This window comes from Clytia hemisphaerica, unplaced genomic scaffold (genome assembly GCF_902728285.1).
Source record: "Clytia hemisphaerica strain Z4C2 unplaced genomic scaffold, Clytia hemisphaerica genome assembly, whole genome shotgun sequence".
In the NCBI taxonomy this organism is placed as follows: Eukaryota; Metazoa; Cnidaria; class Hydrozoa; order Leptothecata; family Clytiidae; genus Clytia; species Clytia hemisphaerica.
The window spans coordinates 5,333-12,230 of record NW_027103537.1 but is presented as its reverse complement, the minus strand read 5'-3'; the positions used below and the strand labels follow the sequence as shown (position 1 = coordinate 12,230).

Genomic DNA, 6,898 nt, shown 5'->3' with positions numbered 1-6,898 from the left:
CTAAATACTTAAAAATGACTTTGAGTTGTTCGGTTGTAACCCCCGGTTTTCATTTTCGTCTACAAATTCATAACATTGGAAAAAATAAGTCTTTCAAAATTCTGGTTGATGAAAGCAGGAAGCAAGCCAAACCAAGTTGTTGGAAGAAGACTGAAGCAAGACCTGATTTCTCCCTAAGCCTTTGTAAGTACCAAATTTAGCAACTTTTCAGAGTTTAGCCACTTGAATATTAGAACTGAAAATGTCCTTTTTGTCTTAGCTGGAATAGTTTTTCTGAGACTCTTTCACATGATGCTTTCTTATCTTTGGCACTTTTTCAGCAGTCTGTCACTTTTTTCTGAGAGATCCCTCTGGCAATATCACATTAATGCCTTTTCAGGGGACTGTGACTAGATATTTTCTTTCTATGATTGTTGTTTCTAGTGAATGTATTGCAACAATAAATACTGTATTTCTAAAATTCTAAAGAAACAGACCTAGACATGTTTTACGAGACTTTTGTAAAGTTTATTCAAATTAAATAAATAGATATAGAAATAGGTTCAATGGAAACTTGAATAGCCGTCCTTTATTGGGGGGGGTTGTACTTTTACGGTGTGACGGGGGTTGGCCATTTTTAAGTCGAAAAAAAAGAAGGGAAAACAGTATTTTAAAATTAGACGGTGACGGTATTTGGCCTTATTTTTTTGTCATTAGCCGGTATTTGAACTTGTACAAACCGGTGTGACGGTGTTATTATTTTTTTCAATTTTCAGGATTCAGCAAAAATTTAGATGTGAAAACTGTATTTCAAACCGGGGGGGGGGGGGGGGGGGGTTAATTTGCACTTGATATGTTGATTTTCAGCAGTTTTCTAACATTTTTGTGGAAATTCCATGCAGTCCAATTGAGGCTAAGAAGGGAACAACTAAACTAGGAACTAAACCTTGAAAAAAAAAAATTTTCCTTCCAACCTACCCATCTTCAAAATCTAGGGTTTGGGGATTGACAAACCAACCTTTTTAAGTCCAGCCTGGTCCATTTGTTATGAAAGGGTTGTGCTCCATATATTTTTTCAAGATTTACAGAACAGCACAAAGAAGTATGAAATCTATATATTGCATCAAATTGTCTCTTGAAAATTGTAATTAAAACAAATTATCTAAACTAAAGTGAGAATGAATTAAATTTTTGGTTGTTTTGGTTTTTTCATAATGATAGAAATAATTGTTCTCTGATTACACAAAATGTTAGGCATTTTAAATGGGATGGATAAAAGAATAAAAAAGTTTCAGCTTTAAATGCTTTTAGCTTTTTTACAGCTGGGATTAGATAATTCTTTAATTCAAGCTGGTGTGTAAATATGCTTTACTCTTCCTCACCTCAGGTCACAACGTTCGACAATGTGTTGATGTGAACATGGATAAAATCATTGTCATTGTTCTGCAATAAATTTTATATTGTAAGTATGTATTTTTCTTCAAATTTCTTTTGTATTCAACACAATTAAAATCAGAGTATCCTAATTAGTTTAACTAATAAGAGCTTTTCAAACTGAATTCGTACTAGAAACTTTTCTCCTTCAGGCATCAGGGAGATGCAAGCAACAACTTGACTGCTGGTATCATGTACCAAAGTTGATAGTTTCTAAGATTTCTGGCAGACTTCATGAATTAAATGTTTTTGTATTTTCTTATTTTGTTCAGGAGAGATGGTCCAATCAAAGTGTTGTAGATTGCTGTGATTTTCAAGGGTTGGTCTAAAAAGCAGGGTAGCCAATGGGGTAGCCAATTGGGCTAGGTTATGGGGTACCTCTTTTTGCCTAAACTTTTGAAATCTGAAACCTGTTTAATGTGGAAATAACTATTACAACATCTTGTTAATGATTCCATGTAATAAAATTTAAGATTCCTTTCGAACTTCAGCCACAATAGCCTTTTTTCCAAATGTACTGAACTTTGTTACTTCTTAAGAGACCTGGCGCCATTTTGTCTTCCTTCTTGGCTTCGATTGAAAATTTACCGGTTAGTGTAAAACACAGGTCACAGGTCACAGGTCACGGGTCACAGGTCACGGGTCACAGGTCACAGGTCAGAGGTCATACAAATTACAGACCGGAAAACTTTAACGCACTCGTAACATACAACCCATAACATACAACTCATAACAAAAGTTCCTGAAAATATTATATGTAATGGAAATGTAATATCAAAATATGGTATTTAGAAGACTTAAACGACAAATCATCAACCCCAAAAATTGACAACAAATGACACTTAAATTATGTAAATAATGATGTTATCTCAAAGTATGAGGTTTTGTACACCAATTAACAATAAAATATTTATCATGCGTAATAGGATGCCGACGCTGCAAGTGGATATAGATTGACAGGTTTTGAAAACAATAAATACTCCAAGAGAGCTGTTTAAGAGAGATGAAAATAGTGACGTCATTTTATCAAAAATACGAAGCAGGGGATAAAAATATTAAAACATTTATAAAATATAATCCCATTGACGCTATTTTCATCAATTCTTGTTATCATACCCAAGGTGTTCCAGGAGATAAAATGAGATATGACATTAGTGATTGTGAAATAGCTATTTTCCTGTTAGGGGCTGTTTAAGGCAAAGGTGAGATCGATATTCGAATATTTCTTTATTCTTTGTATATAACATTCGTAACATGCGTATAACATTGAAAAGATAACTTTTTTGCATGTGTGATATAGATGTAATATATAATACAAGTATTACAGGTCCGTGTTATACACGGCATAAAACGCGAAATCACGTGGTAAACACGTGGGTAGATTTTTAGCTTTAAAATAGTTCTAGATCAATAAAATACCTTTGGAATTACATCATTGATATTAACAACTGTTTTTCAAACATTTTCTTTGTGTTTTACAGTAATCAAAGCTGACCTGTCAACACTGACCTGTGACCCGTGACCTGTGACCTGTGACCTGCGTTTTACACTAACCGAAAATTTACAGACCCGAATAAAAAATATATACAAAACAGTTTTTAATATTTTAGATTTAGATTTTATTTATGTTTTTAATTGTTATTTCCGTGAAGCTGTAATTCGATGATAATAGCTTTGGAATTGCCTTTAGGCCATATGATCTCTAATCTTGTCATATCTTAACAATCCTTTGTTATTGAATCTATTGTTTAATTTAAATCATGTTTAGATGTTTCAAACAATTAATTCCTTTCAAAATTTTTAAATATGGCAGCTTATAATAGGTACAAAAGGTCTTTTGAAATAGCTCTATTATAATGAAGCTCTATTTCTTACTCCTCGTGCATTAACACGTGGTAATTTATATCTTTGTTTATCTTTGGAATCATACATGATCAATCTAAGTATCAATCAGATTCATGCTCCCTGGTCAGTAAAATGTGGTTCTATGCATTCATTTTCGGTATTTCTATTCTGGTCTGTAAAATATTTAGGTACCCCACAACCTAGCCCAATTGGCTACCCCAATTTGTTGTTATATGAGGGTCGAAATGATGACTGAGACTACCCAAGAGCGGTTGAAGGGGTCAATAATTCAGACGACAGGTATTTGTAACGTTGATTGACGTATGTTCAAACTGAAAATGAAATATGATAAACTAATAAGTATTTGATTGATTGATTTAAATGAAATAAATTTGATTGACAAAGTTAAGTCTTGAAATTGAATTGATTAGAAAAATAAATATTGAAAATGTTTGAGAAAATCTAAGTCCAGATGACCTAACCTAAGCATGCTGAAAATCCAAGATGGCCGCCAAAGCATGCTATGAAAACAAAATGGCCACAACTGACAGGCAAAAAGCAAAAGGCAGAAAGAAAAGCAAAACAAGAAAGCAAAACCTACCAGCCTGCCAGCATGAAAGCATTGTGAATTTTGTCTGAATGTCAAAGTCTGAACTTGACTATTGAAAGTATTGAATGTTGACCATATTGAAAAAATTAGAGTTTTAATTTGAGCTCCTTACTCCTTGTGAGCTTGATTGTGAATGACATGAAGAAGCATGCAAGCCCTAGTCTAGCCTCATGTGGACTGGACACCAAAAAGTGATGACTCATCAAAATGGTAGAAATGTAAACAATGTATAAAATACAGACCTACATTGAAAATAAACATTACCAAAATGACCTACATTGAGTATAAATGTAAACATTGACAAAAATGACCTACATTGAGTATAAAATGTAAACATTGACAAATGACCTGCATTGAACAAATATGATAAATTTAATGAAATGAAAATAACCTGAATAAATTTTTTGTGTGAATTATATAATATGAAAATTGACTGATTTTTCTACACTCCCCCCATAAAGACAAAAAAAAATTTTTATTTGATTTTTGAAAAGTTCTTTAAAGTGTTCTTTCCCAATTCATAAAACAAATCAACTTCATCGACATGATTGATGATAACTAAATTTCGTGTGGAACGACGTGTCTCACGAAATACTTTCTCATTAGCATTCATATAACGTACACTAGCATGACGAGCCAAACCATCGGAACTAAATTCAACATTAACAACCTTTCCATACTGATACGTTGAAGATATTTTCGAATCATTTTTCAAAAATAAAACAATATCTCCAATTTTGATTTCATGACTCGTAGTAAACCATTTCTCCTGTTTCAGTAATTTTGGGACGTGTGACAAAAGCCAATTCTCAAACCATGAACTGAATATCTTACAATTTTCATCAACAAGCTTGCTCGGATTGCTTACAAGCTGAACTGGTTCAACTGGTGATCTTTCATTGTTTCGACCAAGCTTGAGGCGATTTGGCGTTAGAATATCGAGGTTTTCCAGATCTCCGATTGTACCCTTGATGGCTAAGGGCATATTATTGATGCTGTTGGCGATAGAGGAAGCAAGTGTCTCCCACTGAAGTGTAGATAACTTTTGTCGGTGTGCAACATTGATGGATGAATTGATTTCACGGATCTTTCGTTCAACTTTGCCGTGTTCGTTATGAGCACCAACAGAACAAACTTCGAAATCAACTTGATTACTGATGAAGAGTTGATGTTTGACGTCGAGATAGCTGAACCGCATGTCTTGACAGCCTCTAATGAGTTGACTGCCAGCGTCGCAAAGTAGGTTTTCGGATATCCTACTTCACATGAAAATCTTGTGAAGCCAAGGATGAACGACAGAGTGCTGTAATCGTCCATAACTTTTATGTTTGTTGTTGAAGTTGTGGCACAGCAGAAAACGAGAAGCCATATCTTGACTGTAGTGCGTTTGTGGTGTGTGAGTATGAATCGAATGGTCCACAAAGATCAACTTGAGTTGAATAGAAGGCGGGGGCAATGGTGAGATTGTGTCTGGAGACCGGTGCCATTGCAACGTCTACAGCTCTTTTCAACAGATAGCGACATCTTTGACATGATCTGCGTACCATCTTCACAAGTGACCGTCCCTCAATGATGTAGGCTTGAAGATGAACAAATCGTAGAGTAGTTTCCACACCGGAGTGTTTGTGGTGGGTGATGTGATACCAATGGATGTTGTTGACAATTGCTACTGCTACTGGTGAGAATTTGTCCAAAACAGGTACACGGAATGTTGATGAAGTAAGTCTCTCATTGAATTGGTAAATCTGCCAACAATTGTGATGTCATTAGTGTCAAGAATCCGACCGGTGTACTTCAGGATACCGTGTTGCTCTGATGTGATGTCCTTGATTCCTTTTGATGGTAGAAACTTCTTGATCTCTTGGGTGGCTTTTCGGAAGAAATAATTCTTTGCAGATGTTATGTCCTCCTCAACTAGGAAGACAAATGATGAATCAGCTTTGAGAGGAGTAGTGGTGAATTGGTTGGTGATTTTCTTCTTTTCCTCAATGCTCTGAAATATTTGAAGATGATTGCCATGATGTTCACGACTTTTCGAAACTGATACTTGAGCGGTGATATCAGGTAGTTGGAATTCCAGACGTTTGTTTAACTTCTCCATGATCCTTATAATTGGGTTTGACTGCTTGGAGTGATGAACCTCAGAGTGATAAATTTCTACGGCTGCTTGAGACTCTTCAGATTTGGACATCTTGATATCGGAAATCTTGACGATTGGCATTTCCGAATAGTTTGAGTTTCATCCAAGGATCTCCTTTGAACCAACGAGAATCATTATCGACATCAGGGATTGAAGGTCCTCTTCTAGTGCCAATATCTGCAATCATATGATCACTTTGAACGTAGAACCATTGATTGGATGTGTGAAACGTAAACTTTCGATAATCGGCTACGAACCCATTGTTTCAACGTCTTTTTGTCATTGCTGAGCCAGTGAAGAACGATTTGGCTATCGCACAAATTTTATTGCAGATTTGGTGCCAATTCTCAAGTGATTTTCGGACAACTTCGCCAGTGTGTGAATTCAGTAAGGCAGCATATAACTTGCGCGTGGTTGAGACATTCCTTCTGGGACAATCCGTGATCGCGACAAAACGAGTTGAGATGAGTAGGTTCCGGATTGACGCTTGAATTGCATAAATTGCGACACATACAAGGGATTGGCTTGCATCAGCAAAGTCCAGGGTCTCAACTTCAGGTTGATAGCATCAGTGGTACGATTGTCCTTGATATTTCAGTTGGTTGATTTCTTGCATCATCTCAAAATTGTTGATCCAAAGTTTGCGAAGGTGATCAGGAAGCACATCGTCCCAGTCGATCTTTTGGATAACAAGGTCATGAAGATCAAGCTTGAACTGTGCGGTTATGGGAGTAAATCTTCCAAGAAGATCGAAGACTTCCCGACTTTTGATGCGCAGTGACGTCTGTTAGCTTGTCAGGGATGATGTTTGTTGATGATGCTGATTTCTTTCCTCTTCTCTTTGGAGCAAAGTTCATTTCCCCCAAGTTCAATGAGATGACATCTTGCTT

At 35.9% G+C, this 6,898-nt stretch overlaps 1 long non-coding RNA gene across 1 annotated transcript; it reads left to right on the top strand.

Moving 5' to 3' along the window:
- Positions 1–49: 49 nt before the first annotated feature.
- Positions 50–1,985, top strand: LOC136799956 (uncharacterized). Its single transcript, XR_010845651.1, has 3 exons — positions 50–183; positions 1,367–1,441; positions 1,686–1,985. It is a non-coding gene; the product is annotated as an uncharacterized lncRNA (long non-coding RNA).
- The last annotated feature ends 4,913 nt before the right edge of the window (positions 1,986–6,898 follow it).